The sequence below is a fragment of the Canis aureus genome, chromosome 38, assembly GCF_053574225.1.
Source record: "Canis aureus isolate CA01 chromosome 38, VMU_Caureus_v.1.0, whole genome shotgun sequence".
Classification (NCBI taxonomy): Eukaryota; Metazoa; Chordata; class Mammalia; order Carnivora; family Canidae; genus Canis; species Canis aureus.
This window is the reverse complement of record NC_135648.1, coordinates 7,400,422-7,427,949: the sequence shown is the minus strand read 5'-3', so window position 1 is coordinate 7,427,949 and position 27,528 is coordinate 7,400,422. Positions and strand designations below refer to the sequence as shown.

Genomic DNA, 27,528 nt, shown 5'->3' with positions numbered 1-27,528 from the left:
TGATTCTGAGTCATCTTCTGCAATCCTACTTCCCTTCCAGTTTCCAAATATACCCGCAACAACTGTTACTTCTCCTAAGTCTGTGTTTAGACATTGTCTAATAGTCTGTGAGCAGATAAAAGAAAAAATCTTTCTTCTGATTCTGAACATAAAGTACACTTTCTTTCTTTATATTTCTATTCTGCATCAATATTTATATACCCACAATTTTTAAAGCAATTTATCAAACATTTTATTCAAATTAGTATAATAATTTTACTTACTCTTTTATCTCATGGCTGGGCTAGAATTGAAGTTGTTACACTTTTAGGTTTTTATTATACATTTGCATAATTTTTTCTGAAAAACTGAGAACTGTGTTTCTTTATCTCTCAGCAGATAATCATCTCAGATTGCTCTAATCATGATGTGCTCAGCGACGCTGTTTGACTATCTCTGCTGAGCTGTGGGAAGCCATTTTTCTAAAACTCTTCATCCTTATAATCAAATCTACTTTTTCCCCACCCCCATATAGCAAGCCAGATGGCCAAACAAAAATTCAGTCCGAGTCACTGGTCTGTGAAAATAACTAGGTAACTGTCATTCAAGGGAATGAGTAGTTGTCAGAATTTTAATATTTCCATTTAAATATTTAGGATTTCATTGGTGAGTTATTTGCTGAGTTGCTTGCAGTTAGTATCCTTACTTGTTATCTTCTTCCTATGTGTTGGAGAAACCAGCTTGTTAAGAAGTAATCTTGACCACAGTCAATGCTAAAAATGCTCTGGACACCCAGAGCTGGGTGCCCTCCCACTCAAGTAGGAGATGTGGTCATGGCTCTTCAGTAGGGTCACCAGAGGTTTATCTTCACAGAGGCCACCAGCTTTTCTCTTCAACCTATTTTAAACTGTCTTCATTTCAAAAATGCAATTAAGTACTTGCCATCCAAATTTTAAGAAGGCATCATGAATAATCTCAGAGAGTTAAAATAATGTTATGAATCTACGCTGTAGGAGCTCGTGATCCAAAACCGGTAGCAACGATGTGGACATCAGCTGGAGTCAGAGAAAATGCATTGAGCTGTTTTGCGTACTAGAGAATTGCCTGGCTGCTATCAGAACACATCACTCTTGCTTTGGAAAAATAACCTGACGGAGTACCCTTTTGTGTGAGAGTTTACATCTTCCTTTAGACCATGAACTGGAAGCAGTAATGAAGGAAGAGGTAAGAAAGGGGTTAAACTCTCCTGCTTGTGGAAATTTGGAGTTTCAGGGCCCTTCAGGAGCAGGAGAAAATGTGAAGGAGGGAAGGAGAGAGGAGAGATAGAAGAAGAATCTAGGAGTTGGGAGGGAGGGAGAAGAGGCCCACCTAGGAACTGAGGTTTTACCAGCCACACAGCCCCTGGTCCTGTGCTATTGATTGTCCAGGGATGAGACCAGCATGGGGGCTCAGTGGGAGAGCACAAGGGTGTGGCATAGAAAGCTCTTGTGCTAAAAAGCAAGGCTGGTCACTCCTATTATGAGCCTGGAGTTTTCTGACACTGAATTCACATGAAGTCCTTAGGACAAGTAAGAAGAGAAATAATTCCTAGAGCCAGTTCAAAGGACACTGTGATCAAGAACAATCTGTGAATTAAAACCCCTAGAATGTCATACCAGTGTAAAGCCAGTGAGCTTAAAACCTGGTCATATGAAGAATACCCAAGGAACTTTTAAAAATACAAAATGCTGAGTCCAACACAGACATTACTGGGCTGGGATTGATTACAAGGCTACATGTTTTAGAAGAGGATTCTGATACACATCTAGTGATCTGTACCAAGCAATTTAAAAAACATATTAAAATTTTGAAATTTTTGAAATTGTTGAGGCCTTTGGTCAAAAACCGTGGTAAATCCTGACTCCTCTTCTTCATTTGGTTGGCCACCCTTCTGCATCCAGTCTTCTCAAATGCTTTCCATCTACTGATTAATTCAGAAGGGGGAAAGTATTTGTGGAGAAGATCCCGCATCTTCCCCAAATTGCCGCTGAGAAAAAGAAAAGAAGAAATATACCATCAGAACAGAAACAAAAATGTCTTTATTTTAAAGAAGGAAGAATCAAGGATCAGGTGAATTATTAACAATCAAACGTGGAAGCCAAGACTTCACTCCATCAAGGGATCATGCTGTGGGCCACAAATTGGTGCCCTGATCCCCTGCTGAGAGCATTGTTCTGGGAGACCAACCCATGAATCAAATATATCAATATCTCTTACGAACCATGCAAGGAATGTCAGGGTAAATGTGCCATCCATGACCAGTGCCCAAAAAGGGCCCTGTCTTCCCCCGTAGCCTGAGCCTGACTCATACTGGGTGACTTGAGAATTGGGGTTTTGAGTAATGAGTCAACAGGCTCCAGATGCCCACGTGTTATTTCCATTGTAAGATGGGACACTCATCATTAGACTATCTTCTAAAAGAACTGTGCTGGTCAGTTGTTCATTTTGGTATCTATGATCTAAATCAAGATCATTTTTAGAAAGTGTATAAGCGGCCTATTAAAAAGTCAACCTCCGAAGTCATAATAGATAAGACTTCCGGTATCAAACAGGTGCTCAGAAAATCAATCTATGGCAAGAGCAAACGAACTGAAAAAACAGTTTTAATCACCCTAGGCTATTTTTATTCAATGCACTGCTGCAATATGACACTGAAAATGAGATTTGCTTTTTTCTTTGAAGAAGACAACAGATGCCACAAACACCAGGCAAAAGGAGGAAACAAACTCACCAGGTCATTGTATCATTGGTCTTATCAATTATTCATCATTGTCAATGCATGTTGATTAAACAGACACAGTTTGATTAGCACAGCATGAAGAACTGGTTTCTTATTTCTTAGCCTTCTGTGTCTGGGTTTGGGGTCTTTCACCATGGATGACCCTTTTCTACTAGAAAAATGCTCACAGTTCTGCTCACTTCTCCCTTGCTCAAAACTTCCCATAGTTTCTCCTTAAGGCCCAGAACCTGTGTCCTGATATGCAAGGTCCTCCATCCTTCTCTAACCCTACTCCCCATTTCTGCTTCCTGCACTGAGTTCTAGCTTCTTGGATCTACTCACTCCTGCCCACTCAAACACCAGCACTTCTCCCTTGACCCTTTGCTTTTTTTTTCCTAAGCCTGGGACACCTACTGCCCCAACCCTCAATACACCTCACCCACTTCAAATGCTACTTTCTCCACTGTGTCTTCGGTTCTGTTCCCACTCTGCCAATGTAGACAAAAAACTAAATACCCACCTTGTTCTTGATCTCTGCTTCTTATATGACACATCCCTTTTCCACCGTTTATTTTTATCCTGTTTCACTTACTAGACAATGGTCTGCAGGAGACTGGTTGTGCTGGTTTTATCTTTGTGTCCTATGTCTTCTGTGCTTCTTGGCCCTTAGTGTAGTCCAGTATGCATTTGTAGATAGGAGGAAAGGAAGAAGAAAGAGAAGGAAGGAGGGAAGTATAGGAGGATGACAGGAAGGGAATGGGGAGGAAGGATTTTAGTTCACACTAGTGTAATTGGCATTTAGGAAAGTTGTATATGTGTCTAGAACTTCCTGTATCTATGGTCTCACCTTCTATTCTTTTCTCAGTCACCTATATCTGGGCTCTGTCCTCACCCCTCCACTGAACTGGTCTTCTTAAAGTCTCCCACAAATCCCCTCTCACCAAGTCTGGCCCTCACTTCTCAGGCCCACCTTATTTCACTGACTTGTGACACTTAACACCTCCATCATGCTTTTCTTGAACATTTTGGAAATCCACATGTGATGCTTATGATACTATCACTTTTGCTTTTCCCTGGATCTCTTATCCTTGCATCTCTGGCTCCTGCATTGCACTTATTTCCTCCAGCTATTCTTAAATATTGGTGATTTTCATTATTCCTCATCTTGCCTTTCTCTTTTCGTGCTACCTACACACTCTCTGGTTAAACTTATCCATCTTCCTGGCTTCAAATTATTTCCTACCTGTTGATAATCCCCAATCTATACTCCTTGGCTTCCTCCCCTCCTGAATTCCATCCAGAATGATGTGGGCAACCTCCACTAGCCTCAGCAGCCATCATAAATTCAACATGTCAGAACCAGAACATTCTAGAGTCCCCCCAACAGGCTTATTCTTCATCCTGTATGTTTATGTCAATCAATAATGCCATGCACTTGATCAGCCCCCAAGGCCAGAAATAAAAGAACCTTTCTAAAGCCCCCTCTACTTACTACATCCAATTAGTCACTGAAGTTCCTTAATGTTTTTTGTATCCTCATACCACCATCTTCCTTGGTGCAGAGCATTATTCTTTGGTTTCTGGGTCACCACAAAAGCCTCCTGAAAGGCAGCTTCCCTGTCTTTGGTCTTTGTTTATAATCATCTTCTAAACTTTAGCCAACTCAACTATACCTTCCTAAAATATAAAATATGTTCACTTCACACTCTACTTAGAATCCTTCAGTAGAAGACCATTGTCTTCAGGACAAAACCCAAACTCATTAACTTCATGTGTGTAAGTCAATCTTACCCTCTCTTTGCTGGTCCATGCAATTACCAATAACCATGGCGGCTCATGTAGAAATCATTGTCAGGGAGCAGGATCAGGGCCTGATGATTCTCTCTGCCCTCCTCTCAGAACTCTTATGTAAAACCTAATTAAAAGGTGTTATTTTATCTTTCCTGACAAATAACAAACTACCTTTCTCATAGGAAGGAAGGCTGTTCTTCCAGTTAGTGTGACTCTAAGCCCACCTGCCTTCTTATTTACTCTTTTATTTTGGACTTTGAATGCCAGGAGTTGAGTTAATTGTATTCCTCCCATCTCTCAACCCCTCCCTCTTGTGAAACAATAAACCTTGATTTATTATTCTAAGATCTTGAAAGTCCCCTTAGTCTGACCTAAGTTATAAGACTCCTATCACCAGCTATAAGCAGCCCTATGAGTGAATTTCCCCTCAAATTGGTCCCCAACAATTCCACTTTAACTTTACCTCCAGCAGAAGGAAGGGAGAGAAGATTTTCATTCATTCAACCCCAACTGCAGGACTTTCACAACCCAGCACCATCCAGTCCTCCAGGCTCACCTCCACCACTCCCCTCCACATGCCCCATGTATTAGAACTACCTGCAGTGTTCCCCAATGCTGTGTTCGCTACTGCCTCTGCACCTGCACACATGCTATCATATTCAGCTTAGATGATCTTCTCCACATTTATCCTTGCCTCTCCCTTTCCTATTCCATTACTCCCCACTCCTTGTATATCTTGTACTCATTAAATCTTGGAATCTTTATTAGACTTGGTTTTCCTCTTCCAGTAGGCTGGCCTTCCTCTCTATTCTCACACTGACTGAACATACTCTATCATAGCATTTACATTCTGTAGTGCCACTGTGGGATGTTTATCTCTCTCAGCCATGAGACAGAAAGCTCCTTGAAATTGAGAATAATGTTGTATGTTTCTTTTTGACTCCAGGATCAGAACCATTGTTCATTAAAGTCTTTTGATAGATGACTGATAGATAGATGATAGATAGATAGATAGATAGATAGATAGATAGATAGATGATAGGTAGAGTGAGTCTTTCATCAGAAAGAGTAGTATTTCTTCAAACATGTTTGATGTTGTTTCTTATCCAAGTAGAGTAGCATATGTCACTAGGAAGCAACTTCATTCACTGTATGGAGCAGACACTCTCAGGTTTTTTCTTGGCATATTTGCAAATGTGACTCTGAGGAAAATAAAACCCAGTAGCTGGGGCAGGTGTGTGTGTGTGTGTGTGTGTGTGTGTGTGTGAGAGAGAGAGAGAGAGAGAGAGAGAGAGAGAAAGAGAGAGAGACAGAGACAGACAGATTGGAATGGAAGTGGGCAGAAGGATGGATCATGGGGAAGTAGGCCTTAGAAGAAGAGTGTTAGATGGATGAGAACTTTCACTGGTAATCAAAAATCTTAACCAGCTAAGCGAATTCTTTTATCAGATCAAAAAGCACAATAGAATCCATTTGGTTAGCACCTTTGTTGTTGGGCCTCTCCTTCTAGCTGGCCAGTCCAATTTTTACCACTTTCCATCTCAGAAGATAACACCAATATTCTTCATTCAACAGCACCTCCCTCTGTTGGATGTTCTGCCAAAAAATATAGATTTTTCTGAAGAAAAAATAAAATTATCAAAAAGGAGAAGCAAAGAGCTTTGAGATTCATTTGGACTCTATGTTCGTTTTCTTTGGATCCAGTGTTTAGCTTCTATAGGAATTCTGGCTCAATGGCTAATGCCGACTCTCACAGATGATATAAATAAGACATTAGAAAAATCAGATTAGATCCATGTGCTGGAACTGAATAGAAATCCCCAATATACCAGAACAGTGACTTTTGAATATGCTTTTTTTACCAACACACACACACACACACACACACACACATAAACACACACACAAACCCAAACTGAAACAAGTTTCACAAAGCAAGACACGGTGTCCCAAATGTCTTAGTACAGTTTTAAGTTGTAATAACCTGGGAAGGATAAGCTCAACAAACTTAGAATAGCATCATTTGACTATTTATTTAGATTTATTGTGTTTTTATTTGGTTTATGACCTTTGAAAGATACATCTTTAATTTTTTTCAGTCGATGTATGCCATCTGCCATCAGAGGTACTGAAACAAAAAATTAAAATTAAAAATGCGATTTGAGGCAGGGCAAGACGGTGGAGGAGTAGGGTCCTCAACTCACCTGGCCCCACCAACTTACCTAGATAACTTTCAAACCATCCTGAAAACCTACAAATTCGACCTGAGATTTAAAGAGAAACAGCTGGAATGCTACAGAGGGAATTTCGCTTCTAACACGGTAGGAAGGCAGAAAAAAAAAATAAAATAAAAAAGTATCCAGTGTGGGGTGGGGGCGCAAGGAGCTGGGCTAACCAGGGGAGCCAGTGCCTCTGGGACAGGAGAGCCCAGCCCTGGAGAAGTGGGAACTTTAAAAAATCTGCACCGGAGGGGCAAGATGGTGGAAGAGTAGGGTCCCCAAATCACCTGTCCCCACCAAATTACCTAGATAACCTTCAAATCATCCTGAAAATCTACGAATTCGGCCTGAGAATTAAAGAGAGACACCTGGAATGCTACAGTGAGAAGAGCTCGCGCTTCTATCAAGGTAGGAAGACGGGGAAAAAGAAATAAAGGAACAAAAGGCCTCCAAGGGGGAGGGGCCCAGCGAGGAGCCGGGCTGAGGCCGGGGCCAGTGTCCCCAGGACAGGAGAGCCCCGTCCCGGAGACGCAGGAGCTGCACCGACCTTCCCGGGGGAAAGGGGCTCGCGGGGAGGTGGAGCAGGACCCAGGAGGGCGGGGATGCCCTCGGGCTCCCGGGGACACTAACAGACACCAGCACGCCGGGGGAGTGCGCCGAGCTCCCTAAGGGCTGCAGCGCGCACGGCGGGGACCCGGCGGGACCCGGAGCAGCTCGGGGGGCTCGGGGGCGGCTCCGCGGAGGGGGCTGCGGGGCGGGAGCAGCGCCGGGGGCTCGGGCGGAGGAAGAGGTTCCGCGGAGGGGGCTGCAGGGCGGGAGCGGCTCGGAGGGGCTCGGGGGCGGCTCCGCGGAGGGGGCTGCGGGGCAGGAGCGCGAATCCAACAGCACAGGAGCCAGGAGCACAGGGCGCCGGGACACAGCCCAGGATCCGGCCTCCCCCGGGACAGGCAGAGGCCGGGAGGGCCCAGGACAGCAAGGACGCTCCTGCCCCGAGCTGAGCAGATCAGCGGCCCCGCCCCGGAGCCTCCAGGTCCTGCAAACTGAGAGCTCCGTAGTTACTGCGGGGGCTGAATCCAGGTTTCCAGAGCAGCCACTGGGGTTGTTCCTCCAGGGGCCTAACGGGGTAAACAACCCCCACTGAGCCCTGCACCAGGCAGGAGGCAGAACAGCTCCCCCAAGTGCTAACACCTGAAAATCAGCACAACAGGCCCCTCCCCCAGAACACCAGCTAGACAGACAAGTTCCAGGGGAAGTCAAGGGACTTAAAGTATACAGAATCAGAAGATACTCCCCCGTGGGATTTTTTTCTTTTTGATTTCTGATTGCTTCCCCCACCCCTTTTTTTTTTCACCTTTCTTTTTCTTTCTCTTTTTCTTCTTTTTTCGTTTTTTTCTTCCTTTTTCTTTTTTCTTTTTCTCTTTTCTTTCCTTCTCTCTCTCTCTTTTTCTTCTTTTCCCAATACAACTTGTTTTTGGCTACTCTGCACTGAGCAAAATGACTAGAAGGAAAACCTCACCTCAAAAGAAAGAATCAGAAACAGTCGTCTCTCCCACAGAGTTACAAAATCTGGATTACAATTCAATGTCAGAAAGCCAATTCAGAAGCACTATTATACAGCTACTGGTGGCTCTAGAAAAAAGCATAAAGGACTCAAGAGACTTCATGACTGCGGAATTTAGATCCAATCAGGCAGAAATTAAAAATCAATTGAATGAGATGCAATCCAAACTAGAAGTCCTAACGATGAGGGTTAACGAGGTGGAAGAACAAGTGAGTGACATAGAAGACAAGTTGATGGCAAAGAGGGAAACTGAGGAAAAAAGAGACAGACAATTAAAAGACCAGGAAGACAGATTAAGGGAAATAAACGATAGCCTGAGGAAGAAAAACCTACGTTTAATTGGGGTTCCCGAGGGCGCCGAAAGGGCCAGAGGGCCAGAATATGGATTTGAACAAATCATAGCTGAAAACTTTCCTAATCTGGGAAGGGAAATAGGCATTCAGATCCAGGAAATAGAGAGATCTCCCCCTAAAATCAATAAAAACCGTTCAACACCTCAACATTTAATAGTGAAGCTTGCAAATTCCAAAGATAAAGAGAAGATCCTTAAAGCAGCAAGAGACAAGAAATCCCTGACTTTTATGGGGAGGAATATTAGGGTAACAGCAGACCTCTCCACCAAGACCTGGCAGGCCAGAAAGGGCTGGCAGGATATATTCAGGGTCCTAAATGAGAAGAACATGCAACCAAGAATACTTTATCCAGCAAGGCTCTCATTCAACATGGAAGGAGAGATAAAGAGCTTCCAAGACAGGCAGGAACTGAAAGAATATGTGACCTCCAAACCAGCTCTGCAAGAAATTTTAAGGGGGACTCTTAAAATTCCCCTTTAAGAAGAAGTTCAGTGGAACAATCCACAAAAAACAAGGACTGAATAGATATCATGATGACACTAAACTCATATCTGTCAATAGTAACTCTGAACGTAAACGGGCTTAATGACCCCATCAAAAGGTGCAGGGTTTCATACTGGATAAAAAAGCAGGACCCATCTATTTGCTGTCTACAAGAGACTCATTTTAGACAGAAGGACACCTACAGCCTGAAAATAAAAGGTTGGAGAACCATTTACCATTCAAATGGTCCTCAAAAGAAAGCAGGGGTAGCCATCCTTATATCAGATAAACTAAAATTTACCCCGAAGACTGTAGTGAGAGATGAAGAGAGATACTATCTCATACTTAAAGGATCTATCCAACAAGAGGACTTAACAATCCTCAATATATATGCCCCGAATGTGGGAGCTGCCAAATATTTAAACCAATTAATAACCAAAGTGAAGAAATACTTAGATAATAATACACTTATACTTGGTGACTTCAATCTAGCTCTTTCTACCCTCGATAGGTCTTCTAAGCACAACATCTCCAAAGAAACAAGAGCTTTAAATGATACACTGGACCAGATGGATTTCACAGATATCTACAGAACTTTACATCCAAACTCAACTGAATACACATTCTTCTCAAGTGCACATGGAACTTTCTCCAGAATAGACCACATACTGGGTCACAAATCGGGTCTGAACCGATACCAAAAGATTGGGATCGTCCCCTGCATATTCTCAGACCATAATGCCTTGAAATTAGAACTAAATCACAACAAGAAGTTTGGAAGGACCTCAAACACGTGGAGGTTAAGGACCATCCTGCTAAAAGATGAAAGGGTCAACCAGGAAATTAAGGAAGAATTAAAAACATTCATGGAAACTAATGAGAATGAAGATACAACCATCCAAAATCTTTGGGATGCAGCAAAAGCAGTCCTAAGGGGGAAATACATCGCAATACAAGCATCCATTCAAAAACTGGAAAGAACTCAAATACAAAAGCTAACCTTACACATAAAGGAGCTAGAGAAAAAACAGCAGATGGACCCTACGCCCAGCAGAAGAAGAGAGTTAATTAAAATTCGAGCAGAACTCAACAAAATTGAGACCAGAAGAACTGTGGAACAGATCAACGGAACCAGGAGTTGGTTCTTTGAAAGAATTAATAAGATAGATAAACCATTAGCCAACCTTATTAAAAAGAAGAGAGAGAAGACTCAAATTAATAAAATCATGAATGAGAAAGGAGAGATCATTAACAACACTAAAAAATAGAAACGATTTTAAAAACATATTATGAACAGCTATACGCCAATAAATTAGGCAATCTAGAAGAAATGGATGCATTCCTGGAAAGCCACAAACTACGAAAACTGGAACAGGAAGAAATAGAAAACCTGAACAGGCCAATAACCAGGGAGGAAGTTGAAGCAGTCATCAAAAACCTCCCAAGACACAAGAGTCCAGGGCCAGATGGCTTCCCAGGGGAATTCTATCAGATGTTTAAAGAAGAAATCATACCTATTCTACTAAAACTGTTTGGAAAGATGGAAAGATATGGAGCACTTCCAAATTCATTCTATGAGGCCAGCATCAGCTTAATTCCAAAACCAGACAAAGACCCCACCAAAAAGGAAAATTACAGACCAATATCCCTGATGAACATGGATGCAAAAATTCTCGACAAGATACTAGCCAATAGGATCCAACAGAACATTAAGAAAATTATTCACCATGACCAAGTAGGATTTATCCCTGGGACACAAAGCTGGTTCAACACCCATAAAACAATCAATGTGATTCATCATATCAGCAAGAGAAAAACCAAGAACCATATGATCCTCTCATTAGATGCAGAGAAAGCATTTGACAAAATACAGCATCCATTGCTGATCAAAACTCTTCAGAGTGTAGGGATAGAGGGAACATTCCTCGACATCTTAAAAACCATCTACGAAAAGCCCATACCAAATATCATTCTCAATGGGGAAGCACTGGGAGCCTTTCCCCTAACATCAAGAACAAGACAGGGATGTCCACTCTCACCACTGCTATTGAACCTAGTACTGGAAGTCCTAGCCTCAGTAATCAGACAACAAAAAGACATTAAAGGCATTCAAATTGGCAAAGAAGAAGTCAAACTCTCCCTCTTCGCCGATGACATGATACTCTACATAGAAAACCCAAAAGCCTCCACCCCAAGATTGCTAGAACTCATACAGCAATTCAGCAGTGTGGTGGGATACAAAATCAATGCCCAGAAGTCAGTGGCATTTCTATACACTAATAATGAGACTGAAGAAAGAGAAATTAAGGAGTCAGTCTCATTTATAATTGCACCCAAAAGCATAAGATACCTAGGAATAAACCTAACCAAAGAGGTAAAGGATCTAAATCCTAAAAACTACAGAACACTTCTGAAAGAAATTGAGGAAGACACAAAGAGATGGAAAAATATTCCATGCTCATGGATTGGCAGAATTAATATTGTGAAAATATCTATACTACCCAGGGCAATTTACACGTTTAATGCAATCCCTATTAAAATACTATGGATTTTCTTCACAGAGTAGGAACAAATTATTTTAAGATTTGTGTGGAATCAGAAAAGACCCCGAATAGCCAGGGGAATTTTAAAAAAGAAAACCATATCTGGGGGCATCACAATGCCAGATTTCAGGTTGTGCTACAAAGCTGTGGTCATCAAGACAGTGTGGTACTGGCACAAAAACAGACACATAGATCAATGGAACAGAATAGAGAACCCAGAAGTGGACCCTGAACTTTATGGTCAACTAATATTCGATAAAGGAGGAAAGACTATCCATTGGAAGAAAGACAGTCTCTTCAATAAATGGTGCTGGGAAAATTGGACATCCACATGCAGAAGAATGAAACTAGACCACTCTCTTGCACCAGACACAAAGATAAACTCAAAATGGATGAAAGATCAAAATGTGAGACAAGATTTCCATCAAAATCCTAGAGGAGAACACAGGCAACACCCTTTTTGAACTTGGCCACAGTAACTTCTTGCAAGATACATCCAGGAAGGCAAAAGAAACAAAAGCAAAAATGAACTATTGGGACTTCATCAAGATAAGAAGCTTTTGCACAGCAAAGGATACAGTCAACAAAACTCAAAGACAACCTACAGAATGGGAGAAGATATTTGCAAATGACATATCAGATAAAGGGCTAGTTTCCAAGATCTATAAATAACTTCTTAAACTCAACACCAAAGAAACAAAAAATCCAATCATGAAATGGGCAAAAGACATGAAGAGAAATCTCACAGAGGAAGACATAGACATGGGCAATATGCACATGAGAAAATGCTCTGCATCACTTGCCATCAGGGAAATACAAATCAAAACCACAATGAGATATCACCTCACACCAGTGAGAATGGGGAAAATTAACAAGGCAGGAAACAACAAATGTTGGAGAGGATGCGGAGAAAAGGGAACCCTCCTGCACTGTTGATGGGAATGTGAACTGGTGCAGCCACTCTGGAAAACTGTGTGGAGGTTCCTCAAAGAGTTAAAAATAGACCTGCCCTATGACCCAGCAATTGCACTACTGTTGGGGATTTACCCCAAAGATACAAATGCAATGAAACGCCGGGACACCTGCACCCCGATGTTTCTAGCAGCAATGTCCATAATAGCCAAACTGTGGAAAGAGCCTCCAGTGTCCATAAAAAGATGAGTGTATAAACAAGATGTGGTCTATGTATACAATGGAATATTACTCAGCCATTAGAAATGACAAATACCCACCATTTGCTTCAATGTGGATGGAACTGGAGGGTATTATGCTGAGTGAAGTAAGTCAATCGGAGAAGGACAAACAGTGTATGTTCTCATTCATTTGGGGAATATAAACAATAGTGAAAGGGAATATAAGGGAAAGGAGAAGAAATGTGTGGGAGGTGTCAGAGGGGAGACAGAACATAAAGACTCCTAACTCTGGGAAACGAACTAGGGGTGGTGGAAGGGGAGGAGGGCGGGGAGTGGGGGTGAGTGGGTGACGGGCACTGAGGGGGACACTTAATGGGATGAGCACTGGGTGTTATTCTGTATGTTGGTAAATTGAACACCAATAAAAATTATTTTATTAATAAAATACTAAAAAAAAAAAAGAAATGACAAATAACCACCATTTGCTTCAATGTGGATGGAACTGGAGGGTATTATGCTGAGTGAAATAAGTCCATTGGAGAAGGACAAACATTATCTGGTTTCATTCATATGAGGAATATAAAAAACAGTGAAAGGGATCATAGTGGAAAGGAGAGAAAATGAGTGGGAAGTATCAGAGAGGGTGACAACATGAGAGACTCCTAACTGGGAAATAAACAAGGGGTAGTGGAAGGGGAGGTGGGAAGGAGGATAGGGTGACTGGGTGACAGGCACTGAGGTGGGCGCTTGACAGGATGAGCACTGAGTGTTATGCTATATGTTGGCAAATAGAACTCCAATAAAAAATATGCATATATATATACTTTTGAAAATACATCTAAAACTGAACAAAGACTTTTGGGACATTATCCACTTTTAATATTCTGCATTCTCTAATGTTTTCCAATCTGTTCAGCTTTATTCTTCTCTATTTTAGTAATTCTGTGCTGTTTTATTCTATCTGTCTTTTCAAAATGCTGATCTCACCCCCAATAAATTCATTTCATGATCCACTAGCAAAAATCACGATAGAGTGAAGGAAACATCAGTCCTTCCTTGATTCAAGAGCTCAGTCATCCTGGCCTTGGGTGAGATGGGAACCCATTGATTTTCTAGATGACCTGGTGAGTGAAAGTCAGGAAAGCAAGGGTGGGATGAGGTGTGTGGAGCTCCTTGCTGAAGAAAACAATCCTATCACTCAGTGCTGACAATCCCCCACAGCTGTGTGTGTCATTGCAGGAAGTCATCATTTTAACAAGGTCTGAAAGCAATGGATTCTTGGGATGAATGACTCTGTGACATAATGGAACATTTTCTGCACCCAAGGAACATCTGAAAATATTTTACTTGTTAACAGTGAATCTCGTCCCCTGCCAACCTTCTCTGCTCCCCATTTCCCATCCTTGGTAACAGCATAATGGTCTTAATGAAAAACACTCAGAGTGGAAATGACAAGCTTTTATGACAGCAGTCACCGAGTTTAGAAGCCCAGAACAGAGGAGAAATAAAATCACATCCTTTGTGACGTATTCTCAGGATAAAGATGCCTGGTTCTGATCACTGTAGTCATACTAACAACCCCAGCATATGACACAATAAGGCTACTTATGTTTCACTCACATTCAACTATTTCCAGGCTTAATTCCTTAGTTCTGGTCACATCTACTTTACCTTTCACTTATATTAAACTGAAAGTGTCTCAAGGGTTCTGTCTATCTCTCATACATCTCACTGTATTTTAGTGTTTTCAGCTACAAGTGAGCAGATAATTAAATAATAAATGTTGACACATTAATGACATTGTCATGATCTCAAATAGCATAATGATGTTCCCAGGACCAATTACCTCGGGGCACAATGATCTCATCAAGAATCCCAGTGTTTCTATTTCTCTGCTCTGCCATTCTCAGTGTAGAGCTCTTCATCCTGAGTCCTATGGCTTCATGGGCTCACGATGGCTTCCAAAGCCTACTGCTCCCCACATCACATCCTCACATTGGCACCATTCTGAGTCAAAAGACAGGGAAGGGAATTTCTCCTCACACTTCCTGTTCTCAGAAGCTCCCCAGCAGACTTCTCCTCAGGACCCACTGGCCAGGATTAGATGCCATGTTCATGCACCAGTTATAAGGGAAGCTGAAGAATGTGAGTTCTGGCATTTTCAATTTTTATAGTGGTAGACAGTCTTTACCAGGAAGGAAAACATACAACACTTAGTGTTCTGCACTCAGTATTGCCCACTGCATTTTTAAACTGATCACTCTATGATTGCTCTCTAAGTGAGAGTGAACACACAGATTTGGTTTCATCACTATATGAATAGGTTAACTTAGATCTAGTGAAGGGTAATCCACTTCCCCGCCTAGGGAGAGGCCATTTCACATTATGCTGGTTACTGTCCACAGGGATCCTGCACCAGAAGGTACACAGAAGGATCAATACAAAGCCACTCCCCAAACTGTGAAAACAGTCATAACAACAGCTCTCTGTTGCTAGGTCAGTTGGGCAGCAATTGTTTTTCAACCAATAATGTAGATTTCCCATTTCTGTTAATCTCCCTATTTTACATGTGAGGACACTGACAATAGAGAGATGTCTCTAGATCCCTGATACCGCATCTCCAATTAATTCTGCATCTAAGAATCAGAGTAACTTTTCATAAAAAACATTTTCATCATGAGATCCAAACAAAAGATATATTGTTAACTTATCTTGACAAAAGCTCAATGGTAGGGATGAGGTGATAGGATGGGAAGAAATAACATCTTTAAATGGAGGAAGGGGGTATACCTGTGTGACACAGTTGGTTAAGCAGCCAACTCTTGATTTTGGCTCAGATCATGATCTCAGGGTCCTGGGATTGAGCCCTACATTGGGCTCTGCACTCAGCATGGAGTCTGCTTGAGATTCTCTCTCCCTCTCTCTGTGCCCCTCCTGCTTGTGTGCTTGATTTCTCTCTTCTCTTGTTCTCTCTCTCAAATAAATAAATCTTTTAAAATAATATATAAATAACCATGTGTGCACATATATGAACTCTCATGTGTGGATGCATGCTAAACTTCTATATCATGTTTAGCTCTTATCTCCAAATTTAGATTCACAATTTTATTTGATGAAATTATCTATCGATGTCTATTACTTATCATTGGTCTATGTGTGTTGATCTTGTATTTTAGTGTAGAAAACACCCATACTTCTTGACCCATCCTGACACCTGGCAACTAATAGGTGCTTAAAGAATATACTGAACATGTAAGTTCCTTGAGGGCACAGCATGTACTATGTTAGGTTGTGATTCTCCTTTAGTTTCTATTCTAGAATAAAGTAAAAAGAAAAGATATGGATAATGGAAAGTTCCTGCCTTCTTGAAAGTAATCTCAGAAAGGTATTTAAAAACAATTTTTAGAAAATTTACTTCAGACATAAGGATTCTATGAGAGCCATGGAACAGCAGAACACATTCAGGTGTCAGTGAGTCTGGCCCAGCCAGATGGTTGAACTTTGAGATGGAAGAGTGGAAAGGAGGCTCTCTGGGTTTTTTTTTTTCCTTTTAGCCTGAATCCCACTCACCCAGTCTGCTTCATGCACAGTACTGGCAGATCTTCTTTCACTTACCACCTCCCTCCCCAACTCTAAACTTCACCTATTGCTTGCATTCCTTCTCTTCAACTAAACTAGATTGACTGAAGCTCCCTCTGGACACTCTAATGGACCATGGGGATTGTCCCCTCATGGCCCACCTTTGAAGCCTAATTCACACCTGGTAAACAAGTTTGCACTTTGTCCTAATTTTCTCTCCCACCCAGCACCCCATCCATATCAGTTACATTCTGCTTAGATTCCTGCACTTCTCTGACAGGTACTACTCCAGTCCTAATGTGTGACAATCAGGCTTCACCTCAGTCTTCTCAGCCTAAGCATAACAGAGCAGAGGCTGCCATGTGTGAAGTTTCTTCTTGTGGTTCACAGCCATTTCTTCCATTGGATCATAAGGATTCATTGTTTGTTATATCCAGTTGGTATTTCTCAGCAGATCATGGATCTTCCCTGGAGCACACAGCTGGATTTCAGTGTCTTCTTTGCCTGTGCTTCACCTTGGTTTTCAAATCCTTTGCTTTTGTTCACTTTGCACTGCCTGCCCCAGGACATTACATCGCAGCCATCCCATAAGCTCAATTGCAGAAAGGGTTCTTTTTTAAATTATTTCTTATTGGAGTATAATTCACATACAATATTATATTGATTTCAGGTGTACAACATATTAAATTGACAATTCTATGCATTATGCAACACTTACCATAGTATGTCACCAAACATTATTATACTATTGATTATATTTCTTATGCTATACTTTTCATCTCATTTGACTTATTTATTTTATAAGTGAGAGTTTGCGCCTCTTCATCGCCTTCCCCTATTTTGCCCACTCTGCCTTCTGGCAACCACCAGTTTGTCCTCTGTACTTAAGAGTCTGTTTGCTTGTTTGTTCATTTATTTTATTTTTTAGATTCCACATATACATGAGATCATATAGTATTTGTCTCAGAAAGTATTTCTTTTGTGCTAGTATTATTATTGACTTCAAGGTCTCAGTTATATATCCATTCTTGCCCCGGCCCAAAAGGTTTTCTCATAATGGTGTCACTCCACCTCCTTTTCCTGATTTGTACTGATTGTGTGATCAGACCTGATTTCATAGTCCAAGATTATATTAACTTTGAGCAGCAAGACATGGTTATAGGCATAAATCTACTTATCACAGCTACTTAGTACATTAACTCTTATCTGGTTTTCCACCAAAGGCAACTTGCCAGGAAATATAGCTGCATTTTGAAGTCTTATCATTACTAATCAGGGTAATACCTTAAGAATGCATCTATTTTGTTGTTGTTATTCAATTATAAGCTCCTTGGGGGCAGAAAAGTAATATAATATCCATAAGTTTATCCCTAGAACACAGCTCAGCATCTGGCATGTACATAAAATATAATTGTTGAATTTAATTAAATTGGGTCAGACTTTAAACTTTTCAAATAATTTTTCATTCAAATCACAGAGGTAACAATTTCCACTTCTGGCAATGGCAGACTAAGCAAAAAGAATTATAGGTGTCCTTCTGAAAACAACTATTAACAACAGTTTTAAAATATTTCTTTGAACAAGACAGATATAAGTGCAGTGAAATTGTGGGGACACTATCTGGAAGAAGATGGAAGACCAGAGAGATAAGTCTTTCATTGGGACCACTCTTCACCTCAGGCATCTACCAATTGTGAAACTGTGGTTGAGAACCCTAGAAAAGCTTCCAAAAGATCCTGTGGGGACAAGTAAGTAAAGTTTATGGTCTTCTAATAAAGACGAGGTCTGGTAAACCTCACAAGATTAGAGGTGGGACCCAAAGAATCATATCCAAGGAAAAACTTATGAATACAAAACATAAAAAGACTTTGTACTAGATATCAGCATACAGGAAGTTTATTCATAAGTTTTCTCAGACCAACGCCTATGGGGAATGGAAAGAAGCACGCTGAACAGAGGGAGAAGTAGGGCTATGATGGAATCTCAGTGAAGGCTTCAGGAAATTACCACAGGAAGCTCTGAAACTTGGGCAACCTTGTAGAGTTTTCCCATACTGAAAGAAGGGAGCTAGACCTTTACACCCTACATTTACTAGTAATTGGATACAAGCCTCCTTTGGGAAGAGGGTATAACCTTAAACAAAATGCTTCTCCTTAGCTGTGGATGTACTTGAGAGAACTAACAGCTGAGGGCTGACTGCAAGCATCCTTTCTAACAAGTAGGGAAATAAGTCCTTCAGTCAAGAAAGTAGATCTGGACAATGTAACAAGCAACCACTGCAGGGACATAAACCCAGCTTTGAATAATCTCAATTCCTGACTGGATTAAGGTGACCTGTGTATTCCTAGACTAGTTGCCTGATAGAGCAAATGTAAATCCTTTCTGCAGGAAAATAACCTAATCAAGGAACTAAAACTATCTCTATTAATATATAATAACTGGCACAGTGAAAAAAAAACAAGGCATACTAGGAGATATGCCCATAAAACTGAAAACCAAGAGAAACAGAAACAAACTAAAATAGAGCAACAGACACCCAGATAAAAAAGATATCAAACATGAACCTTCAGATAATTACATTTAATAAGTTAAAGAAATAGACAATAAAAGAATTTAAGTATAGAACTAAAAAGTAAATTATTAACCCACTGAGCCACCAAATGAAAATTTTTGAACTTAAAATGTAATAACTGAAGTTATAGGCTTAAATAGCAGTTTAGACACAACTGAAGAAAGAGATAGAGGACTAGAAAATAAAAATATCCAGGCTAAAGCATAAAGAGAGACAAAAAGATAGAAAATATAGATAAAGGAGAAGGAAGTAAACAGGATACTAGAGAAAAAATGTGTAATTAGAATTTCAGAGGGGAGAGAATGCTGTAAAGAAATATTTGGAGATAAGAGATGAGAATTTTCCAAAACTTATGTAAGAGTTCAAACCATAGATTTAATCAACTCAGTGAACAAGAAGCACAATAAAACAAAGAAAAACACTTCCAGGCCCATCAAAGTAAAATTACTGGGGGTGGGGGAGACAAAGACAAAAATCATAAAAGAAGCCAAGGAATAGATTCTTTGCCATCAGAAGGACAGTAAGTTTGGTAGCTAATTTCTCAGTAAAAACTATGAAAGTCAGAAAATAATATATAAATATCTTCAAAGTCTTGAAAGAAAATAAATACCAGGTGGTTCAGTCAGTTTAGTGTGTGACTCTTGATTTCAGCTCAGGTCATGATCTCAGGGTTATGAGATCAAGCCCCCTGTGGGGTTGCATACTAGGCATGGAGCCTGCTTTAGACTCTCTTTCTCCCTCTCCCTCTGCTCCTCCCTCTCCTGCTCACAAGCACATGTGCACATGCAATTTCTCTCTAAAAGAAAGAAGAAAGAAAAGAAAGAAAGAAGAAAGAAAGAAAGAAAGAAAGAAAGAAAGAAAGAAAGAAAGAAAGAAAGAAAGAGAAAAACTGCTAAGCTGCAAATCTATATCTACCAAAAATATCTCCCAAAAATAATATTGAATAAAAACATGCCAAGACAAACACTTGAGAGAATTGATCATTAGTGGACTAGTTCTAATGAAAATTTTATAAAGGTTCATGAAGAAGAAAAATATTCCTAGATAGAAGCCTGGATATACAAGAAAAAATACATAGCAACGGAAAGGGAAATTATATGTTGATCTAAATAAATACTGACTGTATAAAGTGGTAATAAAATATAGTCTATGGGTTTTTAAATAGAGACAATTAAAACATGCAAAAATAATGGCCTATAAATTTTGAGGGGATAAACAGAATTGAAGTATTTTAAAGTCCTTAAATTATCCAAGAAGAAGTAAAAATACTAATTGATTTTGAACCTTTATAAGTATTTATGTTATAATTAATCAAGAATTTTAAAAATATATATCTCGCAAGCTAATTATTTCTCGGAGAACAATATGGAAACATTCTACACTTATTAATTGTGTGAAAGAAAGGGACTAGGGGATCCCTGGGTGGCGCAGTGGTTTGGCACCTGCCTTTGGCCCAGGGCACGATCCTGGAGACCCGGGATCGAATCCCACGTCGGGTTCCCGGTGCATGGAGCCTGCTTCTCCCTCTGCCTGTGTCTCTGCCTCTCTCTCTCTCTCTCTGACCATCATAAATAAATAAAAAAAAAAAGAAAGAGACTACCAGAGACTCCCTAGATTCATGAATATGAAATCAAATATTAAAAGTTGGGAAATACAGAAGGCATGCCAAGTGATCCCATCAGAATCCTTGGAGGCAATGAGAGAGCATTTTGTACCTTTATCTATAGTAGGTCTCTAAATTGTGTAATTTAAAATCTCTATACATTTGGAAAGAATTCCAAGCTTCCAAGCTTTCTCATTTAGTGTATTCCATTAATTAAAAGAGACTAGAGGATAAAGGAGGAAATTATTTTAGGGTGTCATAGGCTGAACTGTGTTTTCCAAAATTCATGTATTGAGATCCTAATCCTTATTACCCCAGACTGTGGCAGTATTTGGAGACAGATCCTCTAAAGTCATTAAATTCAGATTAAGTTCAAATAAGATCATATAAGTGGCCCTAATCCAATATGCCTGATGTCCTTATAAGAGGAGATTAGGACACACACTGAGAGAAGACCATGTGAGGACACAGAAGATAGCCATCTTCAAACCAAGAAAAGAGTCTTTAAGAGAAGCCAACTCTGCCAACACCTTGATCTCAGACTTCTAGCCTCTGAAACCATGAGAAAAGAGTTTTCTGTTGTTGAAACTACCCAGTCTGTGGTACTAGGTTATGGCAGCCCTAACAAACTAATGCACTGGTTAAAAAGCCAGTGTTTTCTTGCTGCAGGAAATAAACTACAGAAGGGATTCATAAGAAAGAATCTTTATTAAGGAAAATGAAATCATTTCCAGATCAAGGATGACTCAGTTCCTTCCCTCCTACCATGTTTTCTCCCCATCTTTTCTGCATATTGGCAGATCCAGGACCTAGAGCTGTCATTCCTTTAGCTCTGTACGCACCCTATCACAGGCGGTTCCTACACCCGGTGCTCATGCAGAAGGTTTTACACGACTGACAACTCCCCTCCAAATACCCACAGTTAAATTCAAATAGTGTTAATAACCTCTGATAGAAACTTTTATTATATAGAAAGAAGGAAGAAACATGAGATGCTTGAGTGGCTCAGTTGGTTGAGCATTAACTCTTGATTTCAACTCAGGTCATGATCTCAGGACTGTGGATCAAGTCCTGAGTTGAGCTGCTTGCTGGGTATGGAGCCTGCTTGAGATTCTCTCTGCCCTCTCTCTCTGCCCCTCCTTTCCTCCCCCCAAAAGAAGAAAGAAACAAAGGGTGGAAGGAAGGGAGGGAGGGGACAGAACGGACCAGCTGAGACACTCAAGATCCCACCACACCTTAGCCCCTTTCTAGTCAAGCAACTATTCACTCATTTGCATCCATCTTTACTATTATTAACACTTTTATACATATGCTTTTATATTTGCATTGACATCTTCTCAGCCCCAGCTCTGACACTGATCCTCCCTTCCCACCCCAGGTGCCATCTTGGAACCAAACTTTACCCCCTTAACCCTGTGGGAATTTCATTCGTCTTTATGACTTTTCTGTAAATAGTCTCTTCTCATATTACTGAAAACTCCTTTAAAATAGCTTTGGAATGGATAATTGAGTCCTCCATGTGCAGCTGAAACCCAGAATATAAAGACAACGACCCTTCATGATTAGGCAAGGCTCTATGTCACCTAAACATACGTAAGCAAATACATAGACTACCTCCTGTAGGGTTTGTAAGAAATTAGAGCTGGAACCACAGGATGGACAACTAGACCACTTAGGGAACACTGAGCTCACAGGCACTCATGCATGCTCAGTGTTAGGAGAAGAATCCATCTCAAATTGTATGACTTGCAATAGGTGACAGGGTCTCTGTGTTGGAATCTCAGTAAATTTTCTTTTTGGCTTCAAATTGAGCTAGCGGTTGCTTTCTGTACTTATAATTACATATTAGGGAATGTAGTCAATATTTTAATTCTTAGTTGTAATAAGGCTAGCTGGAATTCTGTAAGCCACTGACTTACTGCTACCCCAAATACAGACCACCTGTCTGCAAGCATTAGTGTACAAGCTCAAGCTTGGTACCTGATTGTTATCCTGACTCAGCTCAGGGCATCTGAGTGGCTCAGTCAGTGAGTTAAGTGTCTAACTCCTTATTTCGTCTCAGGTCATGATCTCAGTTTCCTGGGTGAGGCTTCATGCCCAGCTCAGTGGGGAATCTGTTTGAGATCCTTCTCTTCCTCTCTCTCTGCTCCTCCCCTGCTGCCCTCTCATTCTCTTTCCCTAAAATAAATAAATAAATCTTTTTTTTTAAGGCACTTTTACTTACTAGAACCTGTCCTCCATAGGAAAATCTTCATGGAAAATAAAAAAGATACCTTTGTAATGCTTGCCTTGGTATGTCTACAACCAAGATTAACAAATATAATTGAGAAATCATAGAAGATGAGGGGGCTTGGCCTGAGGTTTCCTTTGGGCAAATAAAAAAAATTTAAGGCAAAAATGTTTCAAATTAAAAAAATAATAATAAAAAAATTCTACTTTAATGAAAAACTCTTACCCACATAAAAACAACCTCCAGGGGCTTTCTCAAAAACTGTTAAGATAAAATATATCCCACATCTTACTCTTCACAAAAAGGCTTATTATGTTCTCCCCCATTAACTTTCTCCTCGGGGTATTTCTGATGTCTGCAAAACATATTACAGCCATTTCCTGCTGAACAGTTTCACCATGCTGTCACTGAATTAAATTCAAGAAATGACTAAAACTGTGAACAAGCATAGGAGTACTTAAACGAGGGACCCATTAAATAATAGATACGAAGGTAAATATAAGTATCTACTTGGTCCTGTTAAGCAGCAAGCCCAAAACGAGGCTGAACATGGATCCAGGGTGCCAGTGAGAATCTCTCTGTAGAGGAATTGGTGCCTGGCTGACCACATCCTACATGAGCCTTTCCCTTGCCAAGTGTTGCTGCACCATGCATCCTCAGCCATCTCTTCTCAATTAGTCTTTTAACTAACTCCCTTTCTCAAAATGCTGATAATCTCTGATCTCTAAAAGGTAGGTTCTCCAAGCAAAGGGAGAGAGGTCATGGTGATTTCTATCTCAGGGCTTCACCTTATTTGTACCTGAATTCCATATTCTAATTTGACCAGAGATATAATGGGTCTGTCTCTAGGGGAGGAAAGAGGGAGAAGGTGTGGGCTAGGTAATCAAGGGTGGCTATAGGTTCTGTTTCCTCCACCACCTATGGTGATTGCCCTGCCACCAGGCCTCAACTACACGCTTTAAGTGTCAGTTCTACATTACTTGACCTCTTGTACTTAGAAACAGTATTACCTCAAAAACAGGCCCCCTGTAATTAAGAATCCAAATCAGGTTCTTTGAAAAGCCATAATTTAAAAGTCACCTTCTTCTTAAAAAAAAGAATACGACGACAACAATGATGATGATGAAAGAATAATTTATGAAAGCATTATGATCAAAAATTGGAAGGAAAAATCACCCATAATCTCACCATCCTACCATGGAGTCACATGGGGAGGAAGGGCTGGGAGCAGCAAGGACTCCAGCCTGGCTTCCCACCAGCACTCAGATGGTCCCTCTTCAGGGACCAAGATCATAAGCCAGGAGTGCCCAGGACCAGGCCTACTTAGTACTCCCATGCAAGGAGCAAAGGACAGATGTTCCTCTGTTGAGACAGAGTGCAGAGCTTCCAGAGGCTGATTCTCAGACAAGACTGAGTATTTTTTCCAGGTTTTCAAATACTTTTCATTGCACTTAAAATTCATCTAAGGGATATACAGAGAAACAACTGATTTGATGCTACTAATATATTTGGGCATCCCTTTACTTTCGTACCTGAGATCCAGTTCATTTTTTTCTCCAAGTCCAACACCTGGCTTTGGCAAAATTTTGATTTGTTCTTTTCTACCTTTTACTGAAGCATGAGTGTTTTTAGCCTATCGGTTTAAGCTGCTCCTTTAAAGATTTTATTTATTTATTTATTTATTTATTTATTTATTTATGAAAGAGAGAGTTGGTGGCTGGCAGAGGGAGGGAGAAAATCTCAAGCAGACGACATGCTGAGCACAGAGCCCAATGCAGGGCTCAATCTCATGACTCTAAGATCATGACCTGAGCCAATATCAAGAGTCAGATGCTAAACCAACTGCACCACCCAGGCACCCCTAAGTTACTCTTTTAGTTTTCTTTCCATGAATATGTTTTGTACTACTGTGCTGTTTTTTTTCTCAATGTCACTGTTTACATCCATCATCATCTTCCCATCCTCCCCTCTGGTAAGCAGCTAATAGATACAGGACAAGTTACCCAGACCCAGGACTGAAGAGTAGTCTCCTCCAGAGTGCAGCTACAGGCTGAATGTCCAGAGAAATGTCACCACAGAGGCCAGGGGAGGGAAAGGACAGAACAAAAACAAGTGCTTATGTGTCCAAGACCCCAGGTGTCTCCCATGTCCATAAAGTCACAGTCACACCTTCTCCCACACACCCAGATGCCATCTCCATGTGGACCAATGAAAGGGACAAGACTGTGATACTGTATCCCAAAGAGGCTGAGCCAGGGTAACCAGATGAAAAGACATTTCAGTTTCCCCTTGAACCACCAGGGTAGAGGGTAGAGGGAAGGTGGGCACAGCAGGATGAGCAGTCCCGAAGAAAATTAGGTTAGTTACAGGAAAGCAAAAAAACAAAGTTACATCTCCTTTGTGCATCGGAATGCATTATAAGTAAAATGTCTACCTCTCTTTATACTGTTCCAGTGATCGTCCCCAGGCATAAAACAACTTTTCCATGTTTTGGGTTCTTTCTTCAGAGTAAATTCCCAGAAGGACTGTAGTTGGGTCGAAGGTTTCAAGTATCTGGATGTATTCTGCTAGATTGCTCTCCAAAAGAAATAGAGCAATTTTGACTCTTCAAGCAATGTGTGTGAGGTTAACTTGTCCTCTCTGTCTTACTTTCCAGGAATTCCCTTACATTTCCAAGAAAGCAACTGAACATGGAATGACCAGGAGGGTCAGGAAAACACACCCTGAATCACACTGCCTTCTGAGTTCAGAGTTGAGCCCTATTAGTAGTGACAACCTGGGTTCAGATTGCCTAGGCTACAGGCCCACCAAGCTCACCTCCAAGGCTATAGGCCCACCAAGCCCACCTCCAAGGTATTTGGGAAGTACTGTTCTTTCTCCTCTATAAATGGGGATGGAAATACCTACTCCATGGGTCATTTGTGGGATTTAGCAAAATACACTTGGAAAAGCACACGTTAACCAAACCTAGTAAATGCTCAATAAATGTTCACCATTTTATTTTTAGAATATAAACTCCTTCATGCTTCATCCGTCTTTGTTCCCTGAGGACTAGTAAAATGCCAAGCCCATGGCAATGTTTAATAAACATCTGTTGAACAAATGCCGAATGAATATGTGCACATATTTTCAAGCTCAAACACACTTGCTGACAGGGCAGGAAGAACAGCACAGGCAAATGGTGTGAAGCCTCAAGCAGCAAGTGCCAGGAGCGCCTCCATCCTCGTGGATGTGACAGAGAGCAGCCTCCATAAGATGCTAATAAACCAATGAGCTAGTGCTGCAGAGGAGTGATGGATGGGAGTGAGGAGAATGGTACACAGGCGGTCAGGACAAAGGTTCCGAGATGCACTACGTGGGGAGATTAAATCAAGAATGGAGACAGGAATTATAGAGGAGAAAGTGCACATGGTTCTGTGGCTAACGTGGGCAGAGAAGAGGATTTTTAGACAGCTAACTGGTCAAATAGTAATATGTTCCTCAAGAACCTCAAGAACATCAAGAACCTCAGCGTGTGAACACTCGAACAGCAGAAACCAGCCTGCCAGAGGCTGAGGATGGAGGTGAGGTATCTCTGGAGGGAGATGAAGACCTTTGAGAAACTCTCACTGAGGAAACCCAGGACATAATTTTTCTAATTTTCACTGTCTGCTTGTGTGTCTCTAGGCATCAGCTTGAGGAAAATAAAAATGTCATCCTAGGCAGACAGTGGTCCGTACTGACCAGGTGTTACTAGGCCCTGTCCTTTTCCCTCATCAAAAGTGTAAACATCTCCTCATGGGGACACTTGGGGGGATTATTATCCCAAACTCATTCTCATTTCTAAGGTCTTCTCTAGCTCCTGGACTGTGAGTCTTTCCACTTTTGTCATTAGCCACAGGTGGTGCTCACCCATGTCTACCTGACATGATACCTTCTTTTCCATCAGAGTCTAGAAAGTCAGTGAACACCACTGAAGGCCAAACAGTTCCTTCCAAAGATATCCAGATCCTTATCTCTGAAAGCTGTGAATGTTACAAATTAAAAGAGACTTTGCAAATGGAGTATGTTAAGGGTCTTGATGGGAAGAGTCTCCTGAATTGTCCAAGTGGACCTAGATAGAATCACAAATGTCCTTAGAAGAGGGAGGCTGGGGGAGATTTAACAATCAAAGAGCAGAAGGCCGTGTGATGATGGAGACAGAGCCTGGGGTGAAGTGGCCACCAGCCAAGCTATGCCAACAGCCACCAAAAGCTGGAAGAGACAGAAACAACTTCTCCCCCTTAGAGTCTCCAGAAAGAATCAGCCCTTGTCTATACCTTGATTTTTACCCCACAAAATCGTTCAGGACTTCTGGCCTCCAAACTGTAGGAGAATAAATTTTTGTTATTTTAAGCCACCAAGCTTGTGTTAGTTTGTTACAACAGCCCAAGAAAATGAATACAGAGGCCAAGCCATCCCGTCCCTTCTGGCACACTCTGCTCCTTCCAGCTCCCTCCAGCCTTACCCACTAGAAAGTGTCCATCCACAAAGTACATCTCTGCAGGATACCATGATACTGCCGAGCTTGGGCTGTACCTTGTGCCTCACAAGAGAAGTCTGGACCTAGCCTTCTCCTAGAAGGTGGGCCCATAAACACTTGCCTCAAGTCCCCCCCCCACCCCGGGAAAACTTGCCTCCTTTCTGCTGGGAGAGTGTTTGCCCCTTGGATACTCATTGCTGACCCACCCCAAGGCTATCAGAAG

The 27,528-nt window shown here is 41.2% G+C and overlaps 1 long non-coding RNA gene across 2 annotated transcripts; it reads left to right on the top strand.

The window, feature by feature from the left end:
• The first annotated feature begins 998 nt into the window (after window positions 1–998).
• On the top strand, window positions 999–27,178 carry LOC144307078 (uncharacterized). Of its 2 annotated transcripts, none has more exons than XR_013374054.1 (3): window positions 999–1,203; window positions 17,984–18,147; window positions 25,461–27,178. It is a non-coding gene; the product is annotated as an uncharacterized LOC144307078 (long non-coding RNA). The 2 variants fall into 2 exon arrangements; XR_013374053.1 differs by lacking the exon at window positions 999–1,203 and adding an exon at window positions 6,945–7,155.
• Window positions 27,179–27,528: the final 350 nt, after the last annotated feature.